Genomic DNA, 25,738 nt, shown 5'->3' on the forward strand with positions numbered 1-25,738 from the left:
GTTTATTTAATATAGATTATTATTATAATTGAATCTTGAAAACATTAAAGTCTGTTCACTAACATAGTGTCGCTACCCAACTTGTGTTTATTATTATTTGTATTCGTATTTTATAACAATAACCATAAGAATAGTATTCTATTTTATTATTAGAATAGTAAACATTTATTTATCAAACGCAGTGAAAAATCCATACTAATATTATAAATGCGAAAGTGTGTCTGTCTGCTAGCTTTTCACGGCCCATCCGTTCAACCGATTTTGTTGAAATTTGGTACAGAGATAGCTTGCATCCCGGGAAAGGACATAGGCTACTCTTTATCCCGGAAAATTAAAGAGTTCCTACGGGATTTTCAAAAACTGAATTCCACGTGGACGAAGTCGCGGGCATCATCTAGTAACATAATAAAAGCAAAATATTAAGTGTGCCTGCGGGTGTAGGCGATATTAAGTCAGCGAACAGACTTTACACACCTTTTTAGGTCCTTGTGAAAGAAGTATTCTTTAATTTAAATAACCTTTCGCCGGTTGATAATCGAAAAAGTTTAATTTCGTGCAACGAGATTGGCATTTAAATTCTCTTGATCAATCTCCTTCGGGCGGAAATTATGTGTTTTGCTGATTTCATAATTTGTGGAAATGAAGACGCAATTTTTTGGGGTTCATTTGAATGATTTGAATATTTTTTAGGGTTCCGTACCTCAAAAGGAAAAAGGGATGACGGATAGAACTCAGATGGTGGCAGTGCAGTGCGTAATCGCCGTAAGGGGGTAAAATAGAGTTGTTTGAAATTGGTGTAGTCCACGCGGACGAAGTTACGGGCATAAGCTTGTATATTATAAGGATATAAAATCTAAATGCTAATAGTATAATTAAACGTAGTACAGTAGAAACTAGATTATCTACGACTACCAACCGAAAATTGTTCGGCCAAGTGCGAGTTAGACTCACGCACCGAGGGTTCCATACTCGGGTATTTTTTCCGCCATTTTGTACGATAAATCAAAAACTATTAGGTATGCATAAAAATCTGTTTTAGAATGTACAGGCAAAGCCCTTTCATATGATATCCCACTAGGTATTGTTATCTTACTTTGAAAATTGAAAATACTAGGTATTCAAGTGAACTACATAATATGCACAAAACCCGCTTTTCTTCATACATTCGATTATCCGGATTTTCGATTATCCGAATCCTTAACGACAACAATTAGTCCGGTTAATCGAGTTTCCACTACATCTGATAATAAACCAGCAGACGTAGTTTAAGATCTATAAATAGTGATGACTCTATCACAATTCCAGCTCAGAGAGAAAACTCATTTCGAAATTCCAAAGTTAAGCCAAGAGATCCTCAACAGTTCAACAGCTGTTTCCGAATTCAATACTTTTTTAATCATGGGCCAAGTACTTAACTTTCGACTATTGGCCCAATGATATTAGAAGAAAATAGGTAGATACGTTATACGCGGACCGCAAGTGGCACGTTAAAACTAAGCTAATTAGCAAACCTGAGCTCAGTCGCCCGCTGGCGTCGCGCTATCGCCGACGTCGTTGATAGTAATGTGTATTTTGTTTTCGTCTCCCAAAACAACCGAAAATGCCGTCGTGTGTGATGAGATTCCGCACAAACTACACAAGCATGGTTTCCAAAAGTCAAGGAATCACATTTCATTCGTAAGTAAAACTATTTCTTTTATATAATTCGTATTTTTCACTTATTTAACAATAACAAACTCGTGCACGTTCGTGTAAAATGCAACTCATTGCAATTTCGACCTTATGTCACATGCCATAAGTACGTATCAAGTTATCGTTGTACGTATTTTAAAGTTTCCGATCAAAGAATATAAAATAAACAGATAGGTCTCTTCTGAGTATTGACAATTCAAATAGTGTGCATATTTCCTGTTTTAGGGAAGGATTTAATTTAATTTAATTTTTATTATATTTGTTATAGCGGCAATAGAAATACATTCTGTGAAAATTTCAACTGTCTACTTATTACGGCTTACGAGATACAGCCTGCTGACAGATGGACGTACAGACAGCGGAGGCTTAGTAATAGGGTCCCGTTGGCACCCCTTGGGCACGGAACCCTAAAAACGAGCGGAACCGCGGGAAAAAGCTAGTTCGTAATATATTAAATACCACAGTATAAGATTTTTATTTTACTATACAACTACAGTGTAGGCATAAATCGGCATTAGCCGAAAAGACTTTACGGTTTTTTTTTCTTTGGAGTTTCTAGTATACCGTCTCGTCCCGTCTCTTTTACGCTCGCATTATTAGGCATATATCCGTCCTTCTTCCACTCTTCTGTGCAGGACGAGGTAGTGCAAAATATAGCCGTCTCTTTTTCGTGCGCAACTGAAGCTGAGGTTATTAGTTCACCGTCCTTTACTCTCTGTTGTGTGAGGTTAAAATACTATCTATGCGTTTATGTGTGTTGAGTCTTTCGGCGCTGACGCAGCGTGCCATTAATAAACATCGAATTTGATATAAGTAACCTATCTACCTCTTTTTCTTCTAATATCATTGTATTGGCCAGTGTTTCGCAGCGAATGAAGATAAAGGAGACTGCTAAAGAGGGTACTCGACTCAAATAGTTTTAAGTAAATAGACAAAGAGTGTCTAATAAAACAAGTATCTAGATATTTTTTAGGGTTCCGTACCTCAAAAGGTAAACCGGAACCCTGTCTGTCTGTCGGTCTGTCGAGAAACCTACAGGGTACTTCGCGTTGACCTAGAATCATGAAATTTGGCAGGTAGGTAGATCTTATAGCAGATATTAGGGGAAAAAATCTGAAAACATTGAATTTGTGGTTACATCGCACAAAAAAAATTAAATTGTGGTCATGAAATAAAAATTAGTACCTATTTTCAGTTTTCAAAGTAAGAGAACTATATGTCAAGTGGGGTATCATATTATTATGAAAGGGCTTCATCCGTGCATTATAAAACAAATTTTTAGTTATTTTTATGCATAATTGTTTTTGAGTCATCGTGCAAAATGTCGAAAAACTACGACTGTAGTACGGAACTCTCGTTGCGCGAGCCTGACTCGCACTCGGCCGGTTTTTAATTGGAATCACCTACCATCCAGCGAGCATTAGGTAGGCATATAGGTGGAATCGTTAGTCATGTCTCGTTAACATCGAAATGACGTCATTTTGACGTCAGTCGAAATAAAAATATACCATCAGCTTGAAACTTCATTCTAGTGCTGACGTCACTAAAACGGCGGCCACGAGCATTAGCAATTTGCGGGAAATAGCAGAGAATTTACTACCAACTCATACTCATTAACCATTGAAGATTCAACACAAGGTTTATTAACACTACCAAATTACTGGTTAACCGTAATATAGGGGTAAACCGCCCTGTAATTATCACGTGCGATTATCCTATATACACAATACCCTAACTAATCTCAAGGCTATTAGATCCTTTTGACGACCTCCCTGACGCTGTACTGAGCGATTGGTGTTATAATTGGAAGGTCTCGACTTCGATTCCCGGCAGTGGCCTTTTCTAACTTTATAATTTCTAAATTATCTCTCATCATGTCCTGTCCTAAAAATAGCCTAGAAAAAGCTGTGATGGCCTAGTGGTTAGGAGTTTAGGACGCCCGCCTTCTAATCAGATGTTGGGGGTTCCATCCCGGGCACGCAACTTTTCATTTTACGGAGTCATGTGCGGTTTAAGTAATTAAATATCACTTGCTTTTACGGTGAAGGAAAACATCGTGAGGAAACCTGCATGCCTGAGAGTTCTCCATTATATTGTCAAAGGTGTGAAGTCTACCAATCCGCACATGGCCAGAGTGGTAGACTATGGCCAAACACTCTGAAAGGATATACAATGAACCAAAAGCTTAATTTGCTGTACCTAATCCGCTGAAACAGGTCGAATCTATATGATGCAACATGCAGCATGCGAAATGCACCGCCCGCCCTCCCACTGCTAACTCTGAGAGGAAACCCGTGCTCTGTAGTGAGTCGGCTATTTGTTGATCATGATGAGCATGATGATATCCCCCGCACCGATAAAGCAGTCTAACAAATTATATTACAGGGTCTGCAGTGTAAAAGTCTTTCGTTTACAAAATTGTGTTCGCCTACGAAAGATCTGGCCTATGTATCCAATTTTCGGCTCCAACGTATCCAATTTACGTCAAAATGTCTCCAGCAGGCGTTTAAGGTGACTCATACGAAGTAGCAAACATTTTGTATGTAGGGAACTTTCTTTCAGCACTTTAATACCTTTAGGCAACATTTCTATGGAAAAGTTGCCTTGCTTAGGAAAATTTACTTGAACAATTTGTGGAGCTAGTTAAACACTAGGTTTTGCCCGTGGCTTCTTCCGTGATACGTATAAAATTTATAGCCGATAGAACTTGAGGATAATGTAGATATTTATCATTGAAAGAATTTTCAAAATCGGATCATCAGTTCTGGAATTATATTCAATACCAATACCTATACCTATATTCAAACTTACAAAGTTTATATTTTTATGATAAGCTTTAGCCTGCGACTTCAGCCTCAATAGCTCAACCGGTATAGGAGTGGACTGAAAAGTGAAAACCGAAAGGTCGACGGTTCAAACCCCGCCCGTTGCACTATTGTCGTACCTACTCCTAGCACAAGCCTGACGCTTAATTGGAGAGGAAAGGGGAATATTAGTCATTTAACATGGCTAATATTCTTAAAAAAAAAAAAAAAAAAATTCGAACCCCTATTTTACCCCCATAGACCCCTAAGAAGTCTTAAATATCCTTTCTTATATTCTGCATGCCAAATTTCAACCCTATCTATCCAGTAGTTTGAGCTGTGCGTTGATAGATCAGTCAATCAGTCAGCTTTTCCTTTGAGATGACTCATAGGCGTATTGCATAGAGATCGTTTTGCATGTCTGTTAGATATTTCGTCACTAATCCTCTCTGAAATGTTGCTGGTTAACCAGTAATGGAGCGGTTGAATTGAACTGCAATTACTTGGTGTTATCACCCTGTGTGCAACACACATCTCTCCAATCGGTTTGGTTAACATGCTTAAACTAAGATCGGATAGAATGATGGCCCAGTAAATACTTTCTAGGCACTGAACTCTACTACAAGTACGCTAGAACTGCGATTGCCGAACTGTTTTTGAAGCAACGTGATTCCGTCATTTTGGCGCTGATAGCAACAGTGAACGTTATGTGAGTACCTCGGAGCAAAATTTCAGTGATGAGACATCTGACAACATGTCGACACAAAGATTATTTGGCACAAAGGGTCTATTTTGACACCTCGGTGGGGCGCTTGGAATCGGTCCAAATAGTACTAGCTCAAAGTAAAAAGTAATCTGGGCTAAGCCGCGGATGAATGGACAAACAGACAGACAGACGGACATGGCGAAACTATAAGGGTTCCTTGTTTACTACTAAACCCTTAAAACGACATACTATCATTAGCTAAATTCCCACTAACTGCTCCTGGTCAAGCACCATCCAATGTCCATTCAATCTCAGCATCCAATTTACGGGAAAGTCGTCTGTCTGTCTTGACTAGACTTCGGACTGTCAGATTGTGGTAGTACATACATACTTTCTAGGCACTGACAGACCTTTACTAATACAAGTACGCTAGATCTGCGATTGTCGGCATGTTTTTGAAGCAACCGGATTATTTTTCTTTTCTTCGCCATTTAGGCGCTGATAGCAATAGTGAGTGTCATGTGAGCATCATCATACGCACATCTTAAAAAAGCACATAACTCCGAAAAGTTAGGGGTGTGTGCCCGGGATCGAACCCCCCACCTCCGATTAGGAGGCGGACGTCCTAACCACTAGGCTATCACAGCTTTTTGAGACCCCGACTACGGAACCCTAAAAACGACATACTATCATAACTTATTTTAGCGTTTAAACTACCGTGAGTGATTTCCATTATAAATATATCTGTCCCGGCTTACTCACGTGTGTAGTCGACGTTAGCCCGACTAGTTTCGAACCCATACGGGGTCCTTTTTCAAGGGAGTCCGTCCGCGCACGCGCCGCGGTTTTGACTGCGGGACGCACGTGCCGCTGCCTGTAGAGCCCGTTGTGAGGGTGGCTGGGGTGGGGGGGGAGACAGCTGCCGATCGTCTCCCGACAGTTCCCGCTGTTCTTCATCACTGGAACTGTCACCGAAATCCAGGCACGCGGAGCTAATGGTGTCCCGTCCCACGACTGATGCCCTTGTCTTGTGATGAAGAACAGCGGGAACTGTCGGGAGACGATCGGCAGCTGTCCCCCCCCCCCCCACCCCAGCCACCCTCACAACGGGCTCTACGGGCAGCGGCACGTGCGTCCCGCAGTCAAAACCGCGGCGCGTGCGCGGCCGGACTCCCTTGAAAAAGGACCCCGTATGGGTTCGAAACTAGTCGGGCTAACGTCGACTACACACGAGAGTAAGGCCGGGACAGATAGTATTTATGATAACTTATCCCACACCCAAAGCCATAGATAGGCACTAGGCGGTAGATAAATTCCCACTAACTGTTCCTGGTAAAGCAGTGATGAAGTACAATTACTGTAACTTACGTCCAATGTCCATTCAATCTCCGCATCCAATTTACGGGAATGCCGCCCGTCTTGCCCAGACTTCGACTTCACTCAAGATAGTCAGATTGTAGTAGTAAATACTTTCTAGGCACTGACCTCTACTACAAGTACGCTAGAACTGCGATTGCCGACCTGTTTTGGCATTTAATGGTGCAAGACAATGTTTTTTACACTGCAATATTTGGTACTGGATGGAGATGCTGAAAATTGAGACTCAAGTTGAAGTCCAATGTTGTTAGGGCTCCGTACTTCAAAAGCCTTATACCTTATAGGATCACTTTGTTGCCTGTCTGTCTGTCAAGAAACCTATAGAGTAGGTACTTCTCGTTGACCTAGAATCATGAAATTTGGCACAAAGGTATGTCTTATAGCAGACATGAGGGGTAAAAATCTGAAAATCGTTGTGGTTACATCACATACCTACCTATTGCAATTTTCAACTTTCAAAGTAAGATTACGATACCAAGTGGGGTACCATAATATGAAAGGGCTTTACTTGTACATTCTAAAACAGATTTTTATTTATTTTTAGGCATAATAGTTTTTTATTTATCGTGCAAAATGTCGATAAAATACGATTATATTAGTCAGTGCGCGAGTCTGACTTGCACTTGGCTGTTTTTTTAATTATAATATTTTAATACTGGATGCAGATTGTTAAAATTCGCAAAACTGACAAATCGAACTTTATATTTATTTGTTGTTATGACTTTTAATATGGTGTTCAGTAGGTGTTCGCACGAGCCGAATTCGTATCCAAAGTGTGGCTAGCCTAAATCAAGCGTTACAGTACCAAATAGCTGCAGTTCAAATCGCTAGACGCCATAGCCACGAAGTCTCCCCTAAAATTGCCTCATCATCATCATCATCATCAACCAATACACGTCCACAGCTGGACATATGTCTCTCGTAGGGATTTCCACACGCCACGGTCTTGCGCCGCCTGAATCCAGGGGCTCCCTGCAACTCGTCTGATGTCGTCCGTCCACCTAGTGGGGGTCTTCGAACGCTGCGTCTTCCGGTGCGAGGTCGCCATTCCAGCACATTGGGACCCCAACGTACATCGGTTGTACGAACTATGTGCCCTGCCCATTGCCACTTCACTTTCGCAACCCATTGAGCTATGTGTTATTCTAAATTACTCTGGTAAATTAAAACTACCTGACTATTCATAAGCACTTGGAAAAAGTTTAGTTGAATAAAACATGTTCTATTCTTTTCTATTCTAGTTCTTCTACGGATCTCCTCATGTCCGATTTGATCACGTAGAGAAACTCGAAGCATAGCTCTCTCCATCGCCCGCTGAGTGACTCTGAGTTTTCTTATGAGGCCCATAGTTAGCGATCCAGTGTGGCTAGCCTTAATAAAGCGTTACAGTACCACATAGCTACAGTTCAAATCGTTAGGCGTCATAGCCACGAAGTCTCCCCCTAAAATTGCCTAACGTAAGTAAATTTAGAAAATATCATTTCCTAAATTGACTTTTACTTTAGGGGAAATATTTGCACCCCTACGTTAGCCAGATCATTAACTCTGAAATGTTATTATGCTGATAAGTGTAGACTTGGATGTTTCATTTCATTCCTGTAAAATCTAAATATCATCATGGCCGGCTCACTACAGAGCACGGGTCTCCTCTCAGACTGCGACGGGTTTTGGCCATAGTCTACCACGCTGGCCATGTGCGGATTGGTAGACTTCACACACCTTTGAGAACATTATGGAGAACTCTCAGGCATGCAGGTTTCCTCACGATGTTTTCCTTCACCGGTAAAGCAAGTGATATTTAATTAATTAAAACGCACATAACTCCGAAAAGTTAGTGGTGCGTGCCCGGGATCGAACCCCCGACCTCCGATTAGAAGGCGGACGTCCTAACCACTAGGCTATCACAGCTTATATTATAAATCTAAATATACATATAAGTAAAACGAAAAGGAACTGACTGACTGACTGATCTATCAACGCACAGCTCAAACTACTATACATGACGGATCGGGCTAAAATTTGGCATGCAGATAGCTATTAAGAATGGATTTTTGTAAATCCAACCCCTTAAGGGGGTATAATTATAGCAATAGTGGTTCGAAATTTGTGTAGTCCACGCGGACGAAGTTGCGGGCATAAGTTAGTCTTGTGTAATATGGAAAAACTAGCTTATGCTCGCGACTTCGTTCGCGTGGACTACACAAATTTCAAACCCCTATTTCACCCCCTTACGGGTTGAATTTTCAAAAATCCTTTCTTATCGATGCCTACGTCATAATAGCTATCTGCATGCCAAATTTCAGCCCGATCCGTCCAGTAGTTTGAGCTGTGCGTTGATAGATCAGTCAGTCAGTCAGTCAGTCAGTCAGTCACCTTTTCCTTTTATATATTTAGAAGACTAGCTTATGCTCGCGACTTCGTCCGCGTGGACTACAAAATTTCAAACCCCTATTTCACCCCCTTAGGGGTTGAATTTTCAAAAATCCTTTCTTAGCGGATGCCTACGTCATAATAGCTATCTGCATGCCAAATTTCAGCCCGATCCGTCTAGTAGTTTGAGCTGTGCGTTGATAGATCACTCAGTCAGTCAGTCAGTCAGTCACCTTTTCCTTTTATATTATATTAAGATTAAGATTAAGATATCCTGAAATATCTACATAATAGTGAATACTATATGTACCTAATTATTGTCCTGTCTAATAATTGATATCAACAAAGATATTATATCAACAGCTAATCCTTATATAGTGCACTCAGCTATTTCCTTAATGGGATATTGTGTTTCACACGCAATTATGGCCTGTTTCGTAAGACAATAAGAGCTAAAATGGCCTGCTGAATTTATTTAGGTGTCAAACCGTACCCAAAATACCGCGTCGTCATTAGGCCCTGCCGAATCTACCTCTTATAATTGAGGCGCGTTATTTGAATTCTAGTTGCCTTATCCATTAACGCTTACTAGCCCAAGTTTCACTTAGGGTCCCCTCAGACTACTGATTTTCATTCCATGATTTTGAGGATTTTTGATGCTCCATGTTAAGATCTAGTGGGAACACTACAAATCTGGCATAATGGGTGGTCGGAGTACTCGTACACTAGGCACCCAGGTGCTGAGGGAGAAATTACTTGTGCGTAGAAAAGATCACAACGAGAGATTGAAGTGCACCAGGCACCCAGTAGGTCAATTTCGTAAAACCAGCATTAATCATTATTACAATCTCAATTGTTCTGATTGGCTGAATTTGTGGGATTCTTTATGCAACAATGCATTGTATCCAATAGTTAGCGAGTGTCAACCAATCAGAGGTGATTGCAATCGTGACATTGTAGCTGTCATTCTACCAGGCAGGCACCCAGGTCACAGTTCACGACAGTAGGGAACTTGTAACAAAACGTCCAGGCTTCGACATCACTAGTAGGCGTCAATTAATGTTACCTACATTTGACGCTAGATAGGCTATGAAACGACTACTTTCTTCGATTTTACGTCACGCATAGCCTTATATTTGACAGAACGTCGATTCAGGATCATACCGAGAGTTCTCTCTCACTCTAGTTCACTCTGCTTGGATGTTATGAGGAAATTGCTTGTGCGTGGAAACAATGGGCCAATTCAATTTTATAATTTTTGCATTCGTTTTATCTAACCGACTAAACTATTATTGGCAAATCAAAAGTATGTAGTGTGCGAGAGTTCTTATTTAACGTTAATTTCGCAGATTCCCCCTTGTCGGATGTCTAATTTTCGGAATAGATATATTTAGGTAGAGACCGTTCTGATGTCCTTTTGATTAAATTAATTTAAATCTAGATATTATCAAAACAAACTGGCATACCTAGTCTAACAGATTGAAACTAATTTAATAAAATAATCTTTTCGTATTTCACTCTTCATTACAAACCTTAGCAAACAAGTGACCTCGACTGTGACATTATTAACTGGTGATAAATGTTGTCGCATTCTAAGATAGAGATGCCCTCGTCTTCGTCCGCGAGGATTTAGGTTTTTTAAATCCCGTGGGAACTCTTTGATTTTCTGGGATAAAAACAGCCTATCTCCGTCCCCGGCATGTAAGCTAACTCTGTACCAAATTTCATCAACATCGGTTAAGCTGCTGTACCGTGAAAAGCTAGCATACAGACAGACAGGTAAACAGACAGACAGACAGATAAACAGACACACTTTCTCATTTATAATATTAGTATGGATAGAAAAGCAAATTGCTTCGAACATATTATGCGTGATACTACGGGTGCAGACCTATTCAAAGGTTTGTGTTTATTTAGTACCTTAGCGTTTCCACTCTTTACATAGATAGATAAATAACGGAAGGATAGATTGAACTAGATGTAAAGCTCACCTTTGAGCACAGCGGCGCCGGTGACCTAGAAAGGAAAAGGGTTGAATTAGTCACGGTGAAGGAGTTTTACTACTGACGATTTTATTTGCTCAGGGAAATCAACATCCCTTAGTTTGATTAACGGGCTAATTGAAAAAGTTCACGAATAAGGGACGATTTATGCCAACACGTGGCGGGCACGAGCCGTGCCACGTACGAGGCGCGGATGAGGCACGGATTCAAAATATCACGAATATTTTATACTAGCTGATGCCCGCGACTTCGTACGCGTGGAATTAGATTTTTAAAAATCCCGTGGGAACTCTTTGATTTTCCGGGATAAAATGTGATCTCCAGGTCTTTATCTATACCCATGCAAAAAATCATGTCAATCCGTTGCACTGTTACGACGTGATTGAAGGACAAACCAACAAACCAATAAACTAACAAACCATCAAACAAACACATTTTCGAATTTATAATAAGGGTAGGTACTGTACCTAGTACCTACCCGTAGTATAAGATTTTACGTCTCACCAAACCAAACCAAATTCGAGAGTCGAAATACTTCCGCGTTACAGTAAACTGGATCTTAAATGCCTTGTTTTAAAGCTCAAGTTTGTCCACACTTCTACAGCCAGCGCTCCAAGCGGAAACATTGCGAAATTAAAATCAGTGGCATTGAATATTTGACTTCAATTCAAGGCTCTTAAGGTCCATTTTACTTTGATGTTATTGTGTTTCGACTCTCGAATTCTAGCAACGTTTGGTGAGACGTAAAATCTTTTACTACGGGTACTGATGAAGCCGTTTATGCTTCACCGTGCCGTGCCCGGGCCGTGCACGGACACAGGGTGAAGGCCGGACGGCCTGCCTGTCCAGCGCGAAAATGTAGCCAGTATTCTTGGCACCATTCCATGCTGGTATGATTTGTACTTTAGGTAATTATATAAGGCTAGCTTTAAGACTTATTGTAAAGTTTTCAATACAGTTTTTCTGTATATAATGATAAAATGGAAAAAAACGTTAAGTTGTTGTTGTTGTTGTTGTATAGTCGATATATCAATACTGGATCCAGGCGGCGCAAGTCCGTGGCGTGTGGAAGTCTCTACAAGAGACCTATGTCCAGCAGTGGACGTCTATTGGTTGATGATTATGATGATGATGATGATATCAATACTGACTCTTTGTTTCTGTATGTAACAGGTATGTCTTTTATCTTTTACGAATCAGCCTCTGAACTGATCTTAACGAAAGCTTGCATTTTAATAATACTTACCAGGGATGGATATTAATTTATCCCGGAAAATCGAGTTTTTTAGACAGAGATTTATAAAAATTCACGCGCACAAAATTATCATTATTTACGAAGTCTTTTCTTTCGCAGCATAGTTTATTAAAAAATCTAAATTATAACTTTCTGGATCCGACATTTTATCAACCATTGACCCAAAATTACGGCCAGAACTCCTTTAATAAAATAAGCTCTCTTCATAACGAAACTCCTGAAATTAATATTCTTCCCCTTTAATATATTCACTTTCCCTTAATAAATTAACATTGTATAAATAAATAAAACTGCAAAATTGAGCAATAAAGGGGCCAAGTTGGGGCAATTTAGCTGTGAGGAGTACTAATATAACGTAATATTAAAATAACTAAAGTTTTGACGTTAATCTCGATTGTATTAAAAAAAAATCAAAATTCAAATATCTTTATTGCGAATATGGGTAAACAGTGGAGATGTTACAAAAAAAAAGGTACAGCCAAATTCTGCCTATTGGCATGCAATATGTTATGGTATCTACTACCTACCTAACAACGTGTACATAGTTTTATTAAAATTCAGTCACATCAAATACTAAGTCACAAAAAAAAATACAAATTTAAATAGTGGCATTACAAATGTCAAAAATTAAAATAAATCTAAAACTTCTCTACAAGGTAATCATTGATCGAATAATATGTCTTTTCTAACAGTAGTTTTTTCAATTTTCTCTTAAATAAAGGAAGCTCTCGAGTCTCAATTATATATTTGGGGAAGAGATATTTATACAAGAGTGGCCCAGTAGAGAAAAAACTTTTGGAGAAATGAGCGGTTCTACTAGGAGGGTGCCGCAGTTTAAGCACATGCCTTTTACTTTTGAGGTTTTCATACAAATTTAAGTTATTTTTAAAGAAAATGTATGCGTATCTTGTGTACTTATTTGTGAGATTTTAAAGTTTATGGAACCACCCAACCATTTTCTGCATTATAAATATCATCATAATCATCATGATCAACTCATCGCCGGCTATTCAGCACTAAATTTCTCACAGAGTGAGAAGGGTTTAGGACATAGTATGCCACGCTGGCTACCACTAACCAGACAGACACATAGGCTAGGCTACATAAGTATCTACTTCATTTCCGGAAAATCAAAAAGTAGAGATCTCTCACAGAGATAAGTGCTTCCCTGTCAACTTTTACTCTCTTTTTCTCTTTATTGTAAACTAGCTGATTCCCGCGACTTCGTTCGCGTGGATTTAGGTTTTTGAAATCCCGTGGGAACTCTTCAATTTTCCGGGATAAAAAGTATCCTATGTCCTTCCCCGGGATATAAGCTAACTCTGTACCAAATTTCGTCAAAATCGGTTGAACGGTTGAGCCGTGAAAAGCTAGCAGAAAGACAGACACACTTTCGCATTTATAATATTATAGTATGGATATTTTTGGTACAAGTTAAAAATGTTTACGAGATTTTTAAAAACCTTAATTGACGTGGACGAAGTCGCGGGCATGAACTAGTCTAACAATACAATGCATGTACGATCAGTCGAGTCATTATCATCCCATCGCCGGCCCACTACTGAGCACGGGTCTCCTTTCAGAATGAGGAGGGCTTAGACCCTAGTCTGCCATGCTGGCCATGAGCAGATTTTAAGAACATTATGGATGATTTCCTCGAAAAATTTTACTTCACCGTTAAAGCAAGGGATATTAACTCGTAATTGCTTAAAACGCACATAATTCCAAAAAGTTAGAGGAACTTGCTCGGGATCGAACCCCCGACCTCCCGAAAAGAAAGCGGATGTCTTAAACATATCAAGCTATCAAGCATAGCTATCAAGGCTCCGACCACCCTTGCTCATTAATAAAATAATATAAAAAGAGGGGAGCGAAGGGACGCCGAGATTCCCTCTAATGGTAGATTAGGACACACGTTAGTAGATGCGACGTCTTCACTAAATTCTTTTGTATGGGTTTTGTATGGGTTTCGTATGGGGCGACGGTAATGGAATAGCTGAGATTGTGTTTAGGGGAAGTTCCAATTTGCCTGACAAATGCAGCGTTGATATTAATTGACTTTGTTTTGTTGATGGCATGATCTTGATAGGGAGCGTGCGAAAGCTTGTTTTATTAAAAGCTGTGATGATAGCCTAGCGCTTAGGACGTCCGCCTTCTCATCGGAGGTCGGGGGTTTGATCCCGGGCACGTATTTCTAACTTTGCAGAGTTATGTGCGTTTTAAGTAATTAAATATCACTTGATTTAACGGTGAAGGAAAACATCGTAAGGAAACCTGCATGTCTGAGAGTTCTCCATAATGTTCTCAAAAGTGTGTGAAGTGTACCCATCCGCCCATGGCAAGCGTGGTAGACTATGGCCAAACCCTTTTCACTCTGAGAGGAGACCCGTGCTCTGCAGTGAGCCGGCGATGGGGTGATCATGATGATAATGATGATGATGTCCGTAGCTTCGTCCGCGTGAATTTAGGTATTTAAACTCCTGTGGAAACTCGTTCGATTTTCCGGGATAAAACAGTCTGTCATTTTTCTAACCGCCTCAGCCTCCCACCAGACCAGACCAGAAATTTAGAAATTATAAAATTGAAAACCCCTGCCGGGAATCGAAACCGGGACCTCCCACTAATAAGACCACAGCGCCAGGGAGGTCGTCACCATCATACACCAATCCGTACTTAATATTATAAATGCGAAAGTGTGTCTGTCTGTCTGCTAGCTTTTCAGGGCTCAACCGTTCAACCGATTTTGACGAATTTAACGACGAAACGTTAATATGTGTTGTGTATCTATGTATTCCAAACTAGATGATGCCCGCGACTTCGTCCGCGTGGATTTAGGTGTTTTAAAATCCCGTGGGAACTCTTTGATTTTCCGGGATAAAAAGTAGCCTATGTCCTTCCCCAGGATGTACCTCTGTACCAAATTTCATCAAAATCGGTTTGAAGCGTTGGGCCGTGAAAAGCTAGCAGACAGACAGACAGACACATTTTCGCATTTATAATATTAGTATGGATTTCTAATATCTACCAGAACTTAAGAAGGTAGATATGTTACATTGTAATTGTCCCCATTTCAAGTTACTAATTAAATGATCTTAAAAGCAAAAGTCAGTTTTAATAAAGAGATCTCAATGTTGTAAGGGTGGATATTATACGGCAGTGCAACATCGTGTGATGGTGTAAGCAGCATTAACGCCACTTTATACTGACTCTACACAGTTAAAGCTCTCATTATCGTGCTTCCTAATGTGCTTTTCGTGTATAGTATAGTGATTAAATTTTGATTATTTTGTGAAATAAGTGCCAATTCTTTCATTTGTCTAATGAATAGGCAAAATAGCGTGGACTTAATTCCAAAAAAATCTTTTTGTTTGAAAATAGACCCGTACGATTATAGACTACTAGCTGATGCCCACGACTTCGTACGCGTGGATTTAGGTTTTTTTTTAATCCCGTGGGAACTCATCAATTTTCCGGGATGAGCCTATGTCCTTCCCCGGGATATAAGCTAACTCTGTTTCAAATTTCTTCAAAATCGGTTGAACGGTTGGGCCGTGAAAAGCTAGCAGACAGACAGACAGACACACTTTCGCATTTATAATATTAAGTATGGATTACTAGCTGACTAGCTGATGCCCGCGACTTCGTCCGCGTGGATTTAGGTTTGTGACAATCCTATGAGAACTCTTCAATTTTCCGGGTTGAAAAGTAACCTATGTCCGTCTCCAGGGCTCAAACTATCTGTGTACCGTCCAAATTGGGTAAGCGGATGGGCCATGCAATGATTACAGACAGACAGACATACGCTTTTATTTTTTATAATACGAGTACCTATTAAGTACAGATTTCATGGACTTCTAGAAAATAAAATGATAATATTGCACTTGTTCACAAAAGCGCTCATAATAAAACTGACATAATGACACAAATTTTATCACTCCGCATAGAAGAGGTAAACACATTAGAGAATACGATAACGCCGGCTCGTAACTGTGTGACGTCAGCAGAAATGCTGCGAACACCATCACAATATATTACTACACTCGTGCGCTAAGTTCGCCATTACTACTGATCTCTTTATTAAAACTGGCTTTCGCTACTGAGTTGTTTTGTTAAAGCTCCTTAATTTTGGAGCTTAATATCAAGAACAACTTGCACTTACTGCCTTAGTATTCGAATACTTACGTAAGACAAGTGTCAAGTTCTTTTATACGACTCACTTGAAGTTTCAGAAGAGTTTTGCAAAAGTTTATTGAGATAAAAAACTTTTGTTTCCCAATCATGTAGAGATAAATAAAATGAATAAAATAAATAGATATATTTTTGTTGGTGACCATAACGCAAACCCTACCGGCAAAGCCATGCCGCCAAGCAATTGAGCGTTCCGGTACGATGCCGTGTACCAAAAGGGCATAGGTTTATTAAAAACTGCCATACCCCTTCCTGGTTCGCTCGCTTTCATCTTAGACTGCATCATCACTTACCAGCCGGTGAGATTGCAGTCATGGGCTTCAGTCATCACTTGAATTAAATAAATAAATAAAAAACACACTACACAGAACAAAACAGAAACATATAGAAAAAAGAAAAAGATCTCTATTCGTTTACGTGCTGAACCAAAATGTTACGTTATCAAACCCTTTGAAGATACTAAGAAGATAAAAGGAGTTCCAAAAACAAAGTAAATAGGTACTTTTTAATATTTACACCCTTGTTTCGTTAAATAAGCTGGGGCGAGGTCATCTATTTGAAGTGGCGACACGCGTCAAATGAAAGAAAATCGTACCATAACACAAAGGATGCGATATAATTTATAATTTATGACCCTAGTTAAATAAAGGGTGAAAGATGATGGCGGTCTGTCCTCATTTCGTGACGAGCGTCCTTGTTATTGTGTTATTTGTGCGAGGTGGATTATAATTATTATACCTACAGCTTCAAAACTTTACAATCTGTCTTATAGGTACATCTATAAGCAGTATGAATCAGGTCGAGATGGCAATCGGGGTGTGAGGTGGGTGTGCGCGCGGCGTCTTTACCCGATTGCCATCTCGAGCTGTCGCGTAGCTTAAATATTGCTATAAATTACTGTCGTTCTTTTGTTAAAAATCGACTAATCACGAAAAAGTATTTGAATTGTCGCCAAAAATGAGGTGAGTGAGGATTTTGAAAAACTGATGTTTCTAAAAAAAAGTACCTATGCTACATAGGGCAAAGGTTTTTAGTTAGTTTTAGTTTGGTCCTATACACATCATACCTAAGTGTTGAATAATGCAAAAACAAAAAAATTTGCGCGATGTTGAAGTTAAAAACGCACACAGTTTTTTAACATAGATAATTATCAAGATAATGTACTTACTAAGTAGGTACTTATTAAGTAAAAAATAGAGCTTTTAATCTATCGCACTAACTACTTGGTAAGTATAACTACCGGTACTAACACTTCTATAAAAGATGGCAGTCTCAAAACAGCTGTTCTGTTTAGCGGCCATTTTAAATAGGTACTTACGGATAGAGGTAACGCGAACGTTACTTCCGTCCGAAAAATGATGCGTCTAAAGAAGTTGTACTTAAAATAAAGTTTTTTTTGTGTTTATTTTAGATAATAATATATTTGTAGGTCTCTCTAATCTAATTCTAATGTCGTACTCTAACTAATTCTAATACCATTACCTCGGAACTATTTTCTTAAGTTTAACACAAAACACGAACTTCGGAACCGAAATCCGTTTCAGTAATTAAATTAGGGTGGGCTTCACAGTTTTTTAGGGTTCCGTACCTCAAAAGGAAAAAAGGAACCCTTATAGAATAATTTCGTTGTCTGTCTGTCTCTCAAGAAACCTATAGGTTACTTACCGTGGACCTAGAATCATGAAATTTGGCATATCGGTAGGTCTTATAGCACACGTCTTAAAGGGAAAAATTTGAAAACCGTGAATTTGTGGTTACATCACAAAAAAAATATTGAAATGTGTTCATGAACAAATAATTATTATTTAAAAAAAACTTTCAAAGTAAGATTAATATACCAAGTGGGGTATCATATGGAAGTTCTTTACGATTCTAAAAAAGATTTTCAATTATTTTTATGCATAATATTTTTGTGATTTATCGTGCAAAATGACGAAAAAATACTACTATTATACGGAACCCTTGGTGCGTGTGTCTGACTCGAACTTGGCCGGTTTTTCTAATTGAGATGAATTGATCAGACTTGTTTCAAACAAAAGAGTGCAGGAATCCTGCTGTCATTGAGGCACCTTTTACTCCAATGAGTTAGGCTCAGGCCTGAGCGTTTTAGGCTAAGCATATGCTGATTGGTGAGACACAGACGATGTAGTTCAGATTAGTTAACAGGGCAGAGTAGATTTTGTAATGCATGAACGTACGCTACGGCGCAGGCACGCATGACGCAGATATGTCTGTGCTGCTCTGCGCCACGTCTAAGTGCCGGCATAGATTTCTGTGCGACGCGTGGACGTCGACACATATTTTTTACTAATTATTTCAACATTTTGCTGTAATGACAGAACATTTAATTAAACATTTCGTTGTGAACCTTGTTTGTATGTATTTTAATCATCCAGATTAGTCAAAAAATACTTCAATGGAATGAACTAGAACTAGTTTATTGTTTCCGCTGCGTTGCAGCATACGCTGTCTCAATATTTAATTTTCAGACTTTCAAAGGGTGCCATCCGTCCGAAGACTCTGCTGTCCGTCCATCCGTCCGTCCTTCTGTCTGTCAGCGGGCTGTATCTCGTGAACCGTAGGGCAGAGAACTGAAATTTTCACAGAATGTGTATTTCTATTGCCGCCATATTAACAAATAATAAACATTTCAAAATAATTGCCATGAAAATTAAAAAAAAATTAAAAAGTGTTAAGTATTTCTTGTACGATAGTACGAAATCCTTCGTGTGTGACTCCGACTCGCACTTGACCGACTTTCGTACAATACGCAGTCATAGGCCTCGTGTCCGCTTTCCAGATAACGCCCTGCTGAACGTCCCTCACAAAGACCTTAGCCTTACACTAATGTTTGAAATAAATGAAAGAATTATTTGTTCCCTCGAATAATAATTATCCCTTCATCATCAGGATTTTTTGTTCGAGGCCGACAAATTAGCCCCTTTTGTTTAAAGATGAAAAGAGTTGGTCGATTTTCCTCGCCGCTGGGGCTATCTATTAGAAGTAATTTCTCCATTGTTTTAGACGTTTCTAACCGAATTCTAAAACCTTCTAAGGCCTTATATTATTACGAAAAGGAAATTATTTAATGAGATAAAACAATGACTGAATACAAAAACAATAAAGTAAGTAGGTACATACTTACCTTTAGATTAACATTGAAAGTTCAAAAGTTATTTTAAAATCAAGTTGCAAAATTACATAGGTATATATATGTACAATATTCCAAGATGCAAAATCTTCCATACATCCTTGATCCTACAGTAGGATTCCTACTAATATTATGAATGCGAGAGTCTGTCTGTCTGTCTGTTTATCTGCTAGCTTAAGAGCCTCAATAGCTGAAAGGTTATGGCGTAGATTGAAATCCGAAAGGTCGGCAGTTCAAACCCCACCCGTTGCACTATTGTCGTACCTACTCCTAGCACAAGCTTTACGCTTAGTTGGAGGGGAAACGGGAATATTATTCATGATTAGCATGGCTAATATTCTTTTTAAAAATTTATAAAAAAAAGCTTTCACCCATCCGTTTAACCGATTTCGACTAGGTACAGAGATGCTGGGGATCCTTTTTATCCCGGAAAATCAAAGAGTTCCGACGGGATTTGGAAAACCTAAATCCACGCGGATGAATTGGCGTACATTATCTTTTTCGTAGAATGGTAGCTTCTATCCCGTACATTATTAGGTATGACCCATATCTAACTAAAATGAGCCAAATATAATACAATCTTGCTGCTTATATGTTTAACCTATAAAATACTCATAAAATAATAACAGCTGCTATTAAGCTATTAAGTATAACCACAAAGCTATGTTTGCAGCCAAATCATCACGGTAAATATTGAAATAAAACGTTTTAACCGGTCAAAAATTAATTTAGCATTGCCCTTCTAATTATAAATGTCCCGCATGAAATTAATTCGTTCGCACCCTAGCATGTGCGTTAAATACAGGCATAATACAGGCAATGGTCGAAAATTGTGACCATTAATATATTTTATTACATGATTGTGACTAATAAAATGTACGAAACACTGGCCGGGGGAGGGATTTTATCAAAAATATAATATCCGGTAATTTTTCGTATTATTTTATTTGTTAACGTTGTTAACACGATTATTTTGGTGTTTTGCAGTCAAAATACAAGATAAAAATGTTGTTTGTATACTTTATGAAAATTGCTATTTGTATGGCAATAAATTAAGACAAGACTGTGTTTAACACGTTGTTAGGGTTCTGTACTAGAAGAGTGCCATTGCTAATGTGACCCTATTACTAAGCCTCTGTTGTCCGTCCGTCTGTCTATCAGCAGACTATCTCTAAAATCGTAATGGTAGAGAGTTCAGGTTTTCGTAGACTTCATTGTATTCCTATTTAATTGTCTCTATAACCACAACTAATAAAAATGGCCGCCCTGAAAATTAAAAAAGTATTATTTCTGGTACAGTTCTTGCAATTCACGAGGGCGAGTGAACTTTACTTGTGGTTACGTACATGGGCACTTCGTAAGCGTGCGTGTATGTCAGACCAATCAGTCGCGAGCAAGCGCATACGTTTACTGTACCTTACTTATACCGATACGACTCAAACACAAGCATGAGCCACTCGCCTTCATGAAATGTAAGAACTGTATAGAATAGAATACAATAGAATGTTTTTTTTATTCATGTAAACTTTTTAAAAGTGCTTATGAATAGTCAGGTAGTTTTAATTTACCACTGGTTCGGAATGCCGTTCCTACCGAGAAGAACCAGCAAGAAACTCGGCGGTTGCTCTGTTTAATTTTTCAATTTTCAATGTTATTATACCGTACTATACAAGCCATTGCAGCCCCGCGCATTGCTGGAGCGAGTCAAATCCAAGCTTTTTTATCGTTTACATAGTCTGCGACTGTATAATATGCTTTTTTTAGGAGCATACTTTTAACACATTTTTTAAACTTGTGTAAAGGCAAGTCTAAAATTGCTTGTGGAATTTTATTATAAAATATTACACTCATTCCCACAAATGACTTTGGCACCTTCCAGAGGCGGAGCGCAGGAGTAGCCAGCTTATTTTTGTTTCTATTTTGCCTATCATGGAGATCACTGATTTTTTTGTAACTGTGAATGTTTTACCTACTTATGGTACGGAACCATTCATGTGTGAATCCGACTCGCACTTGGCCGGTTTTTGAAACTATTCGCACCACTATATAAAGGAGGCTTTACCTAATCCATCATTCCACTTTGGATCCAATTTTCAAATTTATCAATAAGGAAAATGTGATAAAGGAGACCGACATCTGAGCATCCCGCGCGCGGCGCGACAGATGTCGGCACTTTGCTAATCTCCTAAATCCTTATTGCGTTTTATTGAAATTGGAATACGCCTACCGGCTCTAGTTTTACGACCTCCCTGTCGCAATGCGAATCAGGCAGGCCATTGGAAACTGGCCTGGCCTGGCATTGGCCAAACTGGGACTTCTTGGCATCGGTGCCTTGGATCATCATCATCATCATGATCAACCCATCACCGGCTCACTACAAAGGACGGGTCTCCTCTCAGAGTGAGAGGGTTTTGGCCATAGTCTACCACGCCGGCCATGTGCGGATTGGTAGACTTCACTCACCTTTGAGAACATTATGGACAACTCTCAGGCATGCAGGTTTCCTCACGGTGTTTTCCTTCACCGTTAAAGCAAGTGATATTTAATGAATTAAAACGCAAATGACTCCGAAAAGTTAGAGGTGCGTGCCCAGGATCGAACCCCCGACCTCGGATTAGAAGGTGGACGTCCTTATCACTAGGCTATCACAGCTTATACAGCGTGCCTTAGATGCTGGACCCAACTAGCTGACCCGCCGCATTCGCTCGAGTGAATTTTTTTTTGGAAATTGGTGACTTCATTTTTAACTGAAAGCTTAAATGTTGTATAGAAGCAGGTTCTACAGCTATTAGATTAAGATCGTTATATGTTTTTTTATATGTTTACTTTGTGATATTGTGTGCAATAATAACCGGTCAAAATAAAAAAATAAAAAATAATTGATGCTTCGATAATTTTATATTCAGTTACTAATAATTGTGGTGCCGAAACCCGGTTTTTATATGGTTAGATAGATTTTGATGAAAACCGAGACATGGATGTAGGAACATTGTAGGAAGTAGTAATTCTTATTACAAGCCGAAGCCACTTGAAGTCAACGACCTATTGACTCTCTGCCAAGCAATTACTCACAGTCCACAACATAGATTCTTACACCCCGCAAATTCCAAGTTAAAGAAAATTAAAACCCACCCCTGCCCATTGAGATATAAACGCTCTAGAACGCGCAACTAGCTTATGCTCGCGACTTCGTCCGCGTGAACTACAAAATTACAAAACCCTATTTCACCCCCTTAGGAGTTGAATTTTCAAAAATCCTTTCTTAGCGGATGCCTACGTCATAATAGCTATCTGCATAAATTTTAGCCCGATCCGTCCAGTAGTTTGAGCTGTGCGTTGATAGATCAGTCAGTCAGTCAGTCAGTCATTCAGTCAGTCAGTCACCTTTTCCTTTTATATATATAGATTCATTGGTTGTGAAGAAAAACTAGTCATGTTATTCTATTCAGTAAATTGGAACTAACCTGGCATTTATTTTGTCCAAGTTATGTCTAAAAATGCTACATACTATCACTACGTCTAGTTAAGTATTTTATTTAACAAACTAGCTTATTCCCGCGACTTCATCCGCGTGGACTACACAAATTTCAAATCCCTTATTTACCCCCTTAAGAATTGTTTTTTCAAAAATCCTTTCTTAGCAGATGTCTACGTCATAGTAGTTATATCTGCTTGCCAAATTTCAGCCCGATTCGTCCACTAGTTTGAGCTATGCGTTGATAGATCAGTCAGTCTTTTTATATATTTATAGATAAAAATGCTACATACGTTAGTCTTAAAAAGCAACTAAGTCGGTAAGGTACCTAACGATACCTTCTAAAAAAGATTAAAAAATATTAGGTTCCTACACGTCTTTGTAGGTAAATAAGTGTGAACGTTTTTTATTATGACACCTTATGATTTTTTTATGTGTGACAAGCTCTTGGCTGCGATTTCACCTGGTGGTGGTAACTTAAGTGACAATACAGTCGAGCTAACTTAGAAGGGGTATCATGACAGTCATTGTTTTCTAGTTTTCTACGTGGCATCATACCAGAATTCTAAATCGCTAAGCGGTACGTCCTTGCCAGTAAAGTAGCTACTAGCCACGGCGAAAACTTCTCTAGACTAGACGAAACACATGAGAAATATATTTATTCCCAATTTATCTCTATTGTAGAAAAATTTGCTCCTCTATTAATTCTCATCTCATTGCCTCTGCCTCCAACAAGGCTTCCTCATTTCTCTTCTAACTATCAAAACTTTTTACTTACTTTTTTAATCCATTTTCTCTTCACTATCAAACTAAGTTCATAGAAATCGTTTATTTTAAACTATTTTATACAAAAAATTGTTCTGAAACTTGATAAGACTACACTGATCGTCGGAAAAGTTGAAAAACAATTTCTTTATCGTTTTACTTTTTTGAAAATTGATATAGAATTGTTTACTAAGAAAGCTGATACCATTTCTATTAAAATATTCGGAACTAGCATATAGACCTATTCATCCCCCTTGGGGTTGAATTTTCAAAAATCATTTCTTAGCGGATGTTTATCATAATAGAGCCCGTACCATCCAGTAGTTTGAGCACATTGAGCTTTGCGTTGATAGATCAGTCAGTCAGTCAGTCACCTTTTCCTTTTATATCTTTAGATTCTGTGGACATAGGACCTAAAATTAGCTTATTACTTGAAGATACATTGTAGTATTAATATGTATTAACTTGTATAGCTTTAGAAATTCGTGTACCTACTATAGCGTCCTAGGTTATTTGTACCTAAGTCCTGTTGCTTGTGCATTAATATTTCAGTAATCGAGGTCCACTTACAAACTGTGGAGTCCACTTAACATAAATTTTGTTGAAGCACTTATACAATAAGCTGTGATAGCCTAGAGGTTAGGATGTCGGCCTTCTAAACGGAGGTCTGGGGTTCGATACCTGGCACGCACCTCTAACTTTTTGGAGTAACGTGCGTTTTAAGTGATTAAATAGCACTCGCTTTAACGGTGAAGGAAAACTTCGTGAGGAAACCTGCATGCCTGATAGTTCTCCATAAGTTTCTCAAAGGTGTGTGAAGTCTACCAATCTGCACATGGCCAGCGTGGTAGACTATGGCCAAAACCATTCTCTCTGAGAGGAGACCCGTGCTCTGTAGTGAGCCGGCGATGGGTTGATCATGATGATGATCTGTTGCTTGGGCATTAATATTTCAGAAATTCAGGTCCACTCACAAACTGTGGGGTTCACTTAACATAAATTTTCTTAAAGCACTTATACCTACAATAGTAGGTGTTGGAATTGAGAAGCTTACACTTTAGTTCTCTACTAGCTGATGCCCGCGACTTTGTCCGCGTGGATTTAGGTTTTTAAAAATCTTATTTGATTTTCCGGGATAAAAGTCAAAGTCAAAGTCAAATAATTTATTCAAAATAGGTAATTAACTACTCTTTTTGATGGTCAGATGTTGGATTTAAGTAAGATATAGTGGTAATAATTATTACGCAAACTTAAAACTAAAGCTACGAGGATTCCAAACGCGCCCAGGTCTGAGAAGAGCCCACAACAAACTCAGCCGGGTATTCTTTTTATTATCACCACTTTACAAAATTATTGAAACTTATTAGAACTATCACAAAGCCGTTAAAAGCAGCCTATGTCGAAATGTAGCCTATATGTCACTCTCCAGGTCTTTAACTATACCCATGCAAAAACAAAAATCCGTTGCTCCGTTGCGACTTGATTGAAGGACAAACCAACAAACAAACACTTTCGAATTTATAATATAGGTAGAGATATAAATATGGATAGGGATGATAGTAAGACCAGTACACAATATAGATATCCAATGTATAGTTTACGGAGTTTTATTTATTTATTCAGATACAAGTTAGCCCTTGTTTTGCCCTAGCAAATGTTTTTAGTTCTTTTTTGGGAGGGCATTTGTATTTTTTTTTTAATTTTATTATTGAGTTCATTTTGGCACAATACTTTAAAAAAATATTGTGTAAATCGAACGAGTTTACAATGAAACAGAGTGACCGACATAGCCCAACGAATTAGCCAGCTGAAGTGGCAGTGGGCAGGCCACGTCTGCCGCAGAACCGATGGCCGCTGGGGCAGACGTGTTCTGGAGTGGAGACCGCGTATCAGCAAGCGCAGTGTGGGACGACCTCCAACCCGCTGGACTGACGACCTTAAGAAGATAGCGG

The 25,738-nt window shown here is 39.0% G+C and overlaps 1 long non-coding RNA gene across 1 annotated transcript in view; it reads right to left on the reverse strand.

Moving 5' to 3' along the window:
• The window catches only part of LOC138403418 (uncharacterized), a 132,502-nt gene that overhangs the window by 93,428 nt on the left and 13,336 nt on the right, over nt 1-25,738 (reverse strand). The window contains exon 2 of the long non-coding RNA XR_011237691.1: nt 10,941-10,965. This is a non-coding gene — a long non-coding RNA (uncharacterized lncRNA). The remainder of the gene's footprint in view (nt 1-10,940; nt 10,966-25,738) is intronic.

This window comes from Maniola hyperantus, chromosome 16 (genome assembly GCF_902806685.2).
Source record: "Maniola hyperantus chromosome 16, iAphHyp1.2, whole genome shotgun sequence".
In the NCBI taxonomy this organism is placed as follows: domain Eukaryota; kingdom Metazoa; phylum Arthropoda; class Insecta; order Lepidoptera; family Nymphalidae; genus Maniola; species Maniola hyperantus.